The sequence below is a fragment of the Eretmochelys imbricata genome, chromosome 1 (assembly GCF_965152235.1).
Source record: "Eretmochelys imbricata isolate rEreImb1 chromosome 1, rEreImb1.hap1, whole genome shotgun sequence".
Lineage (NCBI taxonomy): Eukaryota > Metazoa > Chordata > Testudines > Cheloniidae > Eretmochelys > Eretmochelys imbricata.
This window is the reverse complement of record NC_135572.1, coordinates 47,321,870-47,334,048: the sequence shown is the minus strand read 5'-3', so window position 1 is coordinate 47,334,048 and position 12,179 is coordinate 47,321,870.

Genomic DNA, 12,179 nt, shown 5'->3' with positions numbered 1-12,179 from the left:
GAATCTTTTAAAAGACATACTTTGTCTCAAATACCCATTAGGCATTGGGGTTAAATAGGTGTTAACAAAAATAAAACCCCAATAAACAAAAAGTTTTGAATTGCCTGACTAAAAATTAATTCTGAATTGTGCGGCTTTCACTCTTTTGGCTCTTATGTCATCATTTCTCTAGTGGCCTGTGCATTTCCCATTAAGTCAACAGGAGTCTTTACGCAGACTTCCTGGGAGGTGGATTAGATCCTAGTCACAATAGACTTTTCTAAGATAGACAAGACCTGAATTTCTGATGTAAAAAATAAACAGAAAAACATGTTGCTCCAGATCCTCAACTTGGGTCAGTAAGTCAGAGTAGCTCCATTAACTTAAATGGCACTATACCATTGCAGTTTTTACCTCTTCCTTCTTCAGGCCTTTTTTATGCATCATGGGGTGGATGGGGGGAAGACACACCATTTTAATACTCTGCAGGTCCCAGTTAATAATAGCAGTAGGAACTCAGAAAAATACTGGCCAAGAAAACTTTCTTTTGTATCAACAATCTCTGATTTTGATAATGAACATCCCTCTTTAAAAATGTAATACCTTTGTAATGTCAGTGAGCAGTCTGTTCTGAGTACGTGAACCTCTATAGGAAAAAACGTTTATTCTGTTGGGGATACAACTCTTTTCCACTAGTCTCTGTCAACAGCCAGTTAGAACCTGCTAAAGTGAAAGTACTTTTTATTTGTTTTAATCAAGTAAAATAAACACTTTTCCTTTGATCTTTAAGAAGTCCTTTCTTGTTAACTTGCTTTAGACTTTTATGTTTCAATATTCATTGTAAATTTAATTATTTAAAAAGTTATTTTGTTTTAAATTATTAAACCTTTTCTGAATTTAAGATAAACATGGGCATGTTTTGATAAAGATTAAAAATAAATTTCACACAAAACTGCAAAATGTAACAAAGATAATGTGTAGGCGTCAGTATGTTCCAAAACAAGACTCTCTAGGGGCTCTTCTAAACACATGGCTACGTTAAAACTGTGTTCTGAAAAGGCTCAGGAAACCCCTGACTCTAACCCACCCTTTCCTGAAACTGGTGAAAGTATTTTAAAAAAAGTTACTGCTTCAGTGAAAAAAATAATTGAATCTCAACATATTGCCAAAGCAGATGATTTTTTTTCCTGTTTGTTAGCAAATGTTACAGCTTTTGGGATTTTCTCCATGCTGAATTCACTTATCCTAATCGTTCAAATGCAGTGAGGAACTTGATGAATGACAAAAATAACCCATCTCAGTGAGGTGTGAAATGTTATTAATGAGCACAATGGGGGAACAAACACCAAACATTTCTGAGCGTTTAGTTTATAGCCACTTTCTGGTTTCAAGTGAAAATATAACATCCCTTCTGTTAAAACATTCTTATTCTCTGTTTTGGTGGTGATAGTCGAACAAGGACTCTCCATTGTCTAATACGTCAGGTAAGGTGCATAAGAAGGGGTCCCCCACCTCCCTGAGGTAGTGACTCATTCTGTAGCCTGTCGGTGTCTGTAATTCTAGGATGATTTGCAGCTGTCCCCTGTACAGTTGTCCTTAACCTATGTAATCCCTCATTCCTTCTCTTCTTTCCAGCAAGCTTCTGTTTCCTGCTCTGCTGTGAAGGCAAAAACCTGGAGGCAGTAACATTTGTAGCCAGTCACTAGGGGTTGCTCAGGAGTCAAACATGCTGAATCTTTATCATCCTCTGTCATGACTGCCAGCATGAGCTGTTTGTTCCGTATAGGTACAGGTTAGATGGACATGAGGTGTTTTAAGTAACTTGATCAATTAGTACCAACATTATGTGAATGTATAAAAAGTTGTAGGTCAGAGATAGATAAAACCAGTAGAACGTGTGCAAAGGACAAAAGTATAGAAAGTAATAAGGGAAATATAAGTGCAGTGTGTCCCTTTCAAGGGATCGTATTGCAAGGTTGTATTGCACTATTGAGACAACATAAATCTTGTTACTTACTGGAACAAAGTCCCATGCTTTCCACATCCAGTTTTCACCTATAAGGGACAAAAATACTCCACTAGCTCAGTATTTACAACCAGTTGCACTAACTCATAATGGCAGCAAAATCAAAGCCCCTCTGTGAGCTCATAAAAAGATGTTTATATCCTCTCTCTAAATCAGTGCTGGTCTGTGGGCCTCCCAGACGTGGAACCGTGCCCAACTATAGGTGAGCCTGAAAAGGGAGTTTCCTGTGAGTGCATCTTCCTAAAGGAAGCCTGAAAGTAATTTATAGTAATTCCAGCTCCAGTGTTTGAATGCAACAGTTACTTCCCATTCCTCCTACTGTGCAGGAAAAAATCCCCAATGAGTCTGCCAAAATACCTAGCAATGATAGGGGAGTTGGAGGTTGCTCTGAGTCACAGTCATATCCACATAAACAGGTTGGTAATTACAGGCTATCTCTAATTTCTACTTACAGCTGGTTGGGGAAAAAAAAATTTCTCCCCTGGAAAACTTTGATTTTTGATGGAAAATGAAAAGTTTTCATGGCCAGAAACAAAAAAAAGTATTGGTTTGGGGATTTTCAGTTTTCCAACAAAAAGTCTACATTATTCAGGGGAAAGCAGATACTTTCCGACAAATCTTGTTTAGTGAGAAACTCATTTTTCTACCGCAAAATAGTGTCAACAAAAAAATTTCCACCAGCTCACTTTCTACAGTATCTTCTAAAGAAGAGCTAGATGCTTAGCTGGTTATCCAGCCATAATCTACTTCTTAATGTTTTAGCACTATAATTTGTCTCTAGATGCATGGTGACCGGCACTGTACAAGTAACTAAGCGTCTGCTTGTATCCACTGGAAGTAGAGGAGGGCTTGAAGTTCCAAAACCATAGATACCCGTGACGTTTGGGCAAGTTTGGATCTGGATCTGAACTGTGCAATGAAGACCCATATCTAATTGGAAACTACAGTTCATATTTGCTGGATGAAACCAAACAGACTCACAGAATGTAATTAAATTAGCTCTACAGTCTACAATACGCTGCCTGTAAGCAGAGCCCAGTACCTGTATGGTGCCTTGTTGAAGTTAATGGTACTCTGCACATGAGCAGCAGTCCATCTGCATGGATCCCTTTGCTGAATCAAGACTAGTATAATAGCTAGAGTATTCTTGTAGAGCAAAATTGTTTCAATTTTTTTAATGAAGGATTTGTGCCAAATTTGACCATAAAGAGTGCTGATAGATGTTAAAATGTTTCTGTTTATAAACTGATTTACTTAGTATTCTAGTTGTGTTATATTTCCTGGGAAACTCTGACTACACATTTTCCAAGGCTGGTTTTATTCATACTTCCTTATTATTAGTCATCTGAACTTTTATTGTAATTTTATTACCCTTTATACTGTGCCTCCTAATTTTTAGTATCTAGATCTACCTGTATCTTGAAATGAAGTAACTATTTTTGTTATATCAACATCTTAAATCAGGCTTCCATCTTCAAGTAATTGGTTGAAAGACAGTCACTGAATGCATGTACAGTTAAACTTCATTTTTACATTGCAAATTTCCTATTCAGTTTGTGTCGTATTATTGGGAAGATCTTGAGACAAAGATTGTCAGATAACAGCATTTTCTAGGACAGGGCTGTAAACAGCTCCAGCCCCTTGTTTTTTAAAAATATTACTGCATAATGCAGTAAATCATCAATATAAGTTGACTTGCACAAAGCTAACTGAGTACATACTAATATAACATTGCAAGGCTGCTGTTGTCTGACAGGATCAAAATTATTTAAAAAGAAATGGAGCAAAATCAACAGTTTATCATTAGACAGATCCTCTAAGTGATATCTAGAGTTTTAAAAAATCCCAGTATTCAAATGCTGAGAGGCAGGACGAATAGTTCAGGGGGATTTATTGCCTTCTAATAGATTACCTTTAACTTGTCAATAATTCATATTTGATATAGAATAGAAAAAAAAACCCTCTTCATTTTAAAGGAAAACTGAGAACAGGATTCAGACTGACAGATCCAGCCATAAAAATTAACACCCTTAAGCACTATGGTTAGGTTAGAACAAAGATGATGCAAATGTGAGCTGGGAGATCTATTGTGTGGATCCTCCTTCAAAACAACTTTTTTTAATTGTAAAAGGGTACAGGAAAAACATAAACTCAAAACTGTTTATCTGAAGCAGCAAATATAGCACTGGAAGGGTTGGGAAATATACAGAGGACATTTCATGAGAGATTGTCATACCCTCCTCTGACAGTACAAATTTGTGAGAATACCTTAGTGGTGGAGGATCACAGTGGGCAGATCAAAGTAACCTAGAGACTCAAAGGAGACACAAAGAGAGCGAAGTTTACATGAGACCCCTTATACGAGACAGGAATTACACCTATATAGGGCTTCATCCAAAACCCATTGAAGTCAATGGAAAGATGCAAGATGACGTCAAAGGGGTTCAAATTAGGCATCTGGAGTTCAGAGTCTGAGTCTCAGACATGCTGCCTGGTGGAGGAGTTGGGGAGAAAAACAGCTGAACAGAGTGCATGGAGATGTAAGATTTTTGCTTTTGCAAACTACCCCCAAATGGTATCTATCTAGAGCATTGATGTGAAGTTTAAGACTAGATATGTTACTCATATGCCATTTTTATTTTTCAAATCTGATTTTCTCTCTTAGCTCTTAATAAACGTTGTTTTACTGCAACTCACGTGGTTTTAGAACGTTGTTTGGGAATTTCATCCAGACCATTCTGAAGAGATGAAAAGACTTCTGAAAGAGTAGGGAAGGAAGAGTGTCGGGAATGTACTCCACTGGGTATTCTCTGTCTAAAGATCACAGAATAAGGAATTCTCTCCTATAAAGTGTCCTATCTATCTTCTGGCCTCAATGCACAGGAAGTGCCTAATGAGATGAGAACTAAGTTTAAACTCCACCCAATGAACCTTTCTCCCTGATTTTGACTCCTGGCACTCTCTCTCTTCCTCTCTTCACAATCTTCCACACTTGTCCTCGGTGAATCAGCCTCCATGTTGATGACCCATCTTACACCACAGCTTCATGTTTCCTCACCTTAACCTCTTCACTCAACCTACAGCTCTGATTCAACTCTCCCACTCACTAAAAGGGCTGATCCCTTGACTTGGACTTCACAGAGCTCTGCTATCCCTCTGATCTCTCTGTTGCTGAGTTTCCCCTCTCTGACCAACACTCGGTCTCTTTCAGCATCACCCGTCAGCACCCCTCTCCCCCGACCACCACTGTCACTCACCTTCCCATGACTTCCAGGCAATAGTGCTGCAACTTCTCATCTGTTCTCAGCCCTCTGCTTCCTACCGTGTCTTCTCCATCTTCCATCAATATGGTTGTTTGTTCTATCCATTGCTCACTGTTCCCCACCTTTGACTCTTTTGCACTCTCTCCTGTCACAAGGTCTGCCCTGCCACCAACCCCCACTCCTGGCTCACTCCCAACATTTGCTTCCTGCACTCGCACTGCTTAGTGTTTGTGGGGGAAATTCCACAACCAGGCTGATTTCCTCCATTACAAATTTGTTCTCTCCTCTTTCAGTTCTGCCATCTTCCTAGTCAAACAACTCTACTTCTCCAACTTCTTTGAATCTCATGCCTGCTGGTCACCTTTTTGCTATGTTTGACTCACTCCTCAAACCCTTCATTCGTCCTGTCTCCCCTTCTTTCTCTGCCCAGGATCTTGCTAATTTCCTCAAAGAGAACACTGATAAAATATGTGGCCTTCCCTCTCCCCTCAGATTGCTCCCCTTCCCCCCATGACTCTCTCCTCCTTCCCCCAGTCATAGATGCAGAAGTTTCTTTCTCCTCTCCTCCTAACTCCTCTACTTGCTCCAATGACCCTATCCCATCTCCTAATTTCCCTTGCACCCATTCTCCTCTCATCCCTGGCTTTATAATACAAACATGCTTTAATTTCTACCATCTTAAAAAGCCTACCCTAGACCCCACATGCCTCTCCAGCTGCCACCCCATCTCCCTTTCATATCATTCAAACTCATTGAATACAATATTTACAGTCACTGTTGGAGTTCCATTCTTCCAATTCCATCCTAGACCCTCTCCAATCTGGCTTCCACACCTTGCACTCCACTATAACTGCTCTCATCAAAGTCTCCAAGGTCCTATTCCTAGCCAAAGTTCAGAACCAGTACACCCATTCTCATCATCATCAATCTGTCAGCTACCTTTGATGCAGTCAGCCATGCTTGTCTTCTTAAAATCTTTTCCTTCCTCAGCTTCCATGACTCTCTCCTTTTATGGTTTTCCTCCTTCCTCCCTCTTCATCCCCTCAGCTTCCGCAAGGCTCTGTCCTTGGTCCCCTTCTCTTTTCCCTCTACTCCTTATCTCTGGATAATCTCATCCACATAGACAACTTCAACTACCATCTCTGTGTGGATGATTCACACAGCTATCTCGCTACTCCAGACCTGGCCAACCTAAAATCTAAGCCTGTCTCTCTAACATCTTGTTGTGGATGTCTAGCTGATAGCTCAAGCTCAACATCCATCCAGGATAAGTAGATAGTGAGTGAAAATTATTACTGCATGATTGCGGTTTGGTAAAAAGAATTTGGTAGTTACAGCCCAGCCACCTGTAAAGTGGGGTTCACATGACAAAAAACATTACAACAATTGGTATTAATTGGCTCCCTTGTTGACAGTCTCAGCAAAAAAGCAAAAGATTGGCTGGGCATAGAGTCTGAACTACTCTTTAACTCAGGGACAGGACATGTGTCAGGAAGACACTTGCACTCTTGCTATCTGTTCTATACCTGTGTTTATGGAAAAAGGACATAAGGCTTCGAACTGTCAAGCCAACACTATGCATGAACACTAAGGGCTGCATGCCCAAAGGAATTAGGCGCCTACATCCACATTTTAGATGTTTAAGCCCCAGTTTCAAGATCACTGTGATGCACAAAGCTCCCGTTGAACCCTGTAGGCGCCTAAACTCATTCGGCACCTCAAGTTTTCAGGGTAAAAGCTCCTTTGATGTCTATGTTCCTGTCTCTGGGCATGGGCACTGCTGCCTACCTCTAGGCATCCAGCTGTCTATCTCTCATGTAAGCCCCACAGTGATTCACAAATTGGGGGAAGATAGATGTTGGTCCTCCTAAGTCATGTGCAGCAATTTACTAGGCCTAGGTGATTCTCAGCATCACAATGCCCAACTTCTTTTGTGCATCCAGCCCTAAATTCATAAACTATACTATCTGAATCAGTGATACTTAAACCTCAGTGGTTCAGGAGCCAAAGTAGTGATCAGCATTACCCAAAAGAGCCACAGTAGTGTGAATTAATTGTTTCATTATTTTTATATATATATATATATATATATATAATTTTCACAGAAAAATGACTGACCAAGTATTCTACAATTCTAACATAGTAAAAGCATCCTAATTGGTTAATAACTTAGATTGGTTAATAATTTAATATCACAGTATTTAATATCATGCAAAGAGCCACAGGAGACACATTAAAGAACCACATGCGGCTCCCGAACCTCAGTCTGAGTATCACTGATCTGGATGTATTATCAATAAATAACATACTATTCTAAAGTTTTACAGATCTACAATTTCCTAACCTTAAAAACAATATAAACTTGAATATTTCTCCATCTGTGAAATGGGGATATAATACTTATCTCATTTGCAAAGCACTTCAAGATCTACTGATGAAAAGCACTATGTAAGTGTTCAGTATTAATTATTATTATTATATCATATGCACTTTAGCAGCAAGCTGTTTATTTGCATAATATTTATTTCTGCAAATATTCTCAATTCTAACCTGCAGCATATGCTCCTGAAATTTTAGTCCTGGATTTCCTACAAAGAAAAACTAACGATTTTTTAATGCCTTTGAGATAAACATTAACTATGTATTACATGGATACCAAAGGCTCATTTTGTTAGTAATCTGAGACAGATTCATACTATCTAAAAGTGAAAGGCTAATGCATTAATCTACTGCTCTGTTTAGACTCAAAATTTCCACATATTTTGTCTGGCAATTTTCCTTAAAACCCTGTAAAATTATCTATATTTAATTCAGTATCTAATATGCTGTGAGCTCATGCTTTCTTTATTCTAATGACACATTTTGATGTGAAAACCTTTTGTTTTTTGATTACTTCATCTGTTCTGCTTCCAGCCCATGCTGTGGGGACTGATAATTTATTGACTTTTCCGCAATTTGTTTTTCATTTGTGATTTCAAAAATGTTATTTCAGATTCCAGAAGAAGAGGTTCCCTGTGAACTAAGATTACAGATTTCAGGACTATAAAATTGTGTTTTGTCTTTCATGTTAGATACATTTGTCTATTGTTAACCATTGTCTAACATATATGAAAAGAAAAAGATGGGAATGCTACATTCTAGGAATGAAGTTAATAGATTTGGAGGATTATCTTTCTGTTCAAATTATTTGTTTCTACCATTCCCCCTTCCTCTGCACTCCTATAGAAATTCAGCACTTGCATAGTAGTCTGTATCCACAAAAAGAAAAGGAGGACTTGTGGCACCTTAGAGACTAACAAATTTATTTGAGCATAAGCTTTCGTGAGCTACAGCTCACTTCATCGGATGCATTCAGTGGAAAATACAGTGGGGAGATTTATATACACAGAGAACATGTTCTCCCCCCTGTATTTTCCACTGAATGCATCAGATGAAGTGAGCTGTAGCTCACGAAAGCTTATGCTCAAATAAATTTGTTAGTCTCTAAGGTGCCACAAGTCCTCCTTTTCTTTTTGTGGATACAGACTAACATGGCTGCTACTCTGGTATCTGCAAAATGTTGTCAAAACATTACTTACTTAATCTTCACATAATGTCTGAAGTGTCATCATCATTTGTAAGATGGGGAAAGTAACACAGGTAATTAAATAAGAAGTCAAAAATGAGCCATTTGCAGAACTATGAATCAAACTCAGGAGCTTCTGTCTCCCAGTTCTGTGTCCATTTCACTAGATAAAGCTACTTGGTCTATAGGATGCAGTATGCTTCTATAATGGAATCTGAAACAAGAAACAAACATCACAGCATTCCCTCTCATTTTTGTTTCAAATCTTTTCTGGTACTGTTTGTGTGGGAAGATGTGTCTTGCTGCCATCACAAAATGTTTTATTATTTTATTATTATCTGATATTTTATACATCTATTATGTCTCCATCCTTAGTGGTTTTTAAGGCCTGTCTTGACAGAGCCTTGGCTGGGATGATTTAGTTGGTGTTGGTCCTGCTTTGAGCAGGGGATTGGACTAGATGACTTCCTGAGGTCATTTCCAAGCCTAATATTCTATGATTCTATATACCTCTAACACCTGGCAATCCTTTCCCAGCAATGTGAAGATGCAAGGGTTCACTATTCCAACACGGAGCTTCTCCATCTGTGGCATCATTGTGGGACAAGACCCCATCTCTGTCCCATACTCTGATGCCTTTGGATATCTTGGGGGTCAATGTACTCTTCTTCCTCCCCTGAGTGCAGAAACTCTCTTTTCTCCTGGGATGATCATTCAGCACTTGTTTCCCTCCTTACAAATGTCAAACCCAAATTATAGTTGCTTTAAACAAAAGACTGTTTCTTTAAGCGACAGAGAAGAAACATGAAAACAGTAAAGAAAAGAATATACTTGTTCTCATACAGATGAGGACTGTGCTAAGATTCATTTATATCAGCCTTAATTACATATTTAGTCCTCAAATATCAGCACCAGCCTCTCCCTTCCTCATTCCATCACTGTTCCTTGGAGTTCACAATGTTTGCATTTTCCTAAAAATTCAGTGCATCTTCCTTCCCCTCCAGGAAGTGACTGGTTCTTTTATAGTGAGGCCAATCTTTGTCCCATCCAAATGCCCTATATCTTTTTGTGTCTAGGGACAACACCCACAGCTGTCCAGACATGTCCAGGCTTAACCATTCTCCCCTTTTCCTATATGGAAAAACTGAGGTTTTCCCCAAATTGACATTATTGAAAACTTCATGTGGCTAAGAATGGCTCTCTAAAATTGTGGTTTTGAACGGTTTATTTTTCCTTACACCATTATATGGTTTCCTCATGAATATATCTGTGCATTAACCTTATACTTTTCATACATCAGCCTGCATGGGTCATTTCTCTCTCATTCTTTCCCATGCTACAAAACAAAACAAAATGCGTCACACTATTTTTTGATTAAGCTAGACCCTAACATTTCAGAAATAAAGGATTGGTTATTAATTCCCTGTGGATTCTTTGTGGTCTACCAGTAGAGAATGCGGGGTGTCTAATAAATGTTATTTGACAACAGCTGAGGCTAGGCACCCTGCTGCTTTTAAAGAGCATGCTGAGGCAAACTGCTGTTAGGATATGCAAGACAGCAGATTTGTTTATCCTTATTTCTTCGCTCACATCCCGAACACATATGGTTGCTGTTTTTGTTTTGACTAATTTTGACTTGCCATAATGTGAGAAAAGTGGTTAAAATGACCTAATCTTTGTCGGAAGTTAGTACGCATGTGAAAGAGTGGAAATGCTGATAGACCTCTGACAAGAACAGTGTGAATAAGACTCTTATAGGCCTGAGCACTGTACTGACCATGCAACCCCATTCACTTCATTGTTCACAGAGACATTTAGGAGGAAACCATGTGGTAACATAAGGAAGCACAAACCATTCAGAGATGTAACTTTAGACTAGGACTATGTTTGGCTTCAATGGGATTACACAGGATGATAGCTCAGCCCAGAATCTGGCACAGTGTATGTGTGCCACACCTATTTAATCTATTTTAGGATTTTCAGCGGTGCCTACTGATTAAGATTAGTATTAATCTTGTTTATTATGGTAGTGTACAAGGACCAACCCAGAATGGGGTTGTCACGGAGTCCCCGGGCGATGCTCTGGAACTGCTCCCTATGAAGCCAGTCAGGACTCTGGTGAAGTCTCCTCTCTGTGAGCAGACTGTCTTCAGGGCAAGAAGCTCACACGGCTTCCACCTTCCTGGGTCTGACCTTGGAGCATTCAGCATCCTCTGCCCCTCCGTGCGCTTCCCACAGCGAGTCTGCCCAGGCGGTGTCCTGGGGAAGCCAGAGGGTCCTGCACCCCAACTTTGCAATCAGACTTGACTCTTAGCCAGCCAGTAAAACAAAGGTTTATTAGATGACAGGAACATGGTCTAAAACAGAGCTTGTAGGTACAGAGAACAGGACCCCTCAGCTGGGTTGATTTTGGGGGGCAGTGAGCCAGACAACCACCTCTGCACTTCACTCCACGTCCCCAGCCAGCCCCCAAATGACTCACTCTCCACCACCTCCTCCTCTGGGCTTTGTCCCTTTCCCGGGCCAGGAGGTCACCTGATTCTTTTGTTCTCCAACACCTTTAGCTATCACCTTGCAGGGGGGAAGGGCCCAGGCCATCAGTTGCCAGGAGACAGAGTGTCAGCCATTTATGTACACTGGCCCTTTGCTCTGCAACAATTACACCCCCTTATCCCATTGCCTAGAGACTTAAGACATGCATAGGGGAAACTGAGGCACCCCTACTGTATTCAGAGGAAACATTAAGAACAGTCCCACTTCGTCACAGGGGTCTCACTATTGTAGGCACTGCATAGACACAGAGCAGAACACAGTCCATGCCTCAGAGAGCTTACAACTGAAAATCACTGGACAGTCAAAGGGTGAGGGAAGGGATGGAAACACACAAGCAGAGTGAACAATGTGATGGCAGCAAACATCAGGTTATTATTTTTATTATTAATAATACTAGTATTGCTCTAGAGTTCCATGATTTGTTTGGTGAAGGGTTAGATAGGAGGGGATAAGCTAAATGGAAAGTAAAGTAATGAGTTAGGGGACATTGAAGGGAAAGAGGTGAGGGGGACAGGGCAGAGGAGAAGGTGGTAAGAGGATCAAGTGTGGGGTGAAGCCGAGGTGAAGAGATGATGAGGAAGGGGAAGGATAGTGTCGCAGCAAACAGCCAATCAGCACAGAGCACAGAAAGTCCAGTCAAAACTGTACAAAGTTCTCTGAATGGCTGTCTCTGGGTGGCTCCTCTGTAGTTTTTCCCCAAGGCCACATGGCGGTGTGGGGAGGGGGCCTCTCCTGTACAGTTCTGGGTCCGGGATGGTGCTGTGGGGAGGAGTGGGCCCAGGTGGGCCCCATT